The sequence below is a fragment of the Cicer arietinum genome, chromosome 6 (assembly GCF_000331145.2).
Source record: "Cicer arietinum cultivar CDC Frontier isolate Library 1 chromosome 6, Cicar.CDCFrontier_v2.0, whole genome shotgun sequence".
NCBI lineage: Eukaryota > Viridiplantae > Streptophyta > Magnoliopsida > Fabales > Fabaceae > Cicer > Cicer arietinum.
The window spans coordinates 25,499,634-25,499,928 of NC_021165.2; positions in this window are offsets into that span (position 1 = coordinate 25,499,634).

Genomic DNA, 295 nt, shown 5'->3' on the forward strand with positions numbered 1-295 from the left:
AAACAAATATCTAGATATTTGATAAATTACCATTTCACCCGTAACGCATTAAATTCTCCGTAAAGGATTCACCACACTTAATTTAATTTATTTAATGACGAGTAATTCTAAACGACATCAAAATATCTTTTTGCTCATATAAACTCCAAAATAAAACTTTGGCCAAAAAGCCTCCGAGCCAAAATCCAAAATACCCAAAAATACATAATGTATACTTTAAAATTATGGGTCTTACATTACTACCCCCCTAAAATTAGTTTCGTCCTCGAAACTATGCGTCGATAAATAGCTATGG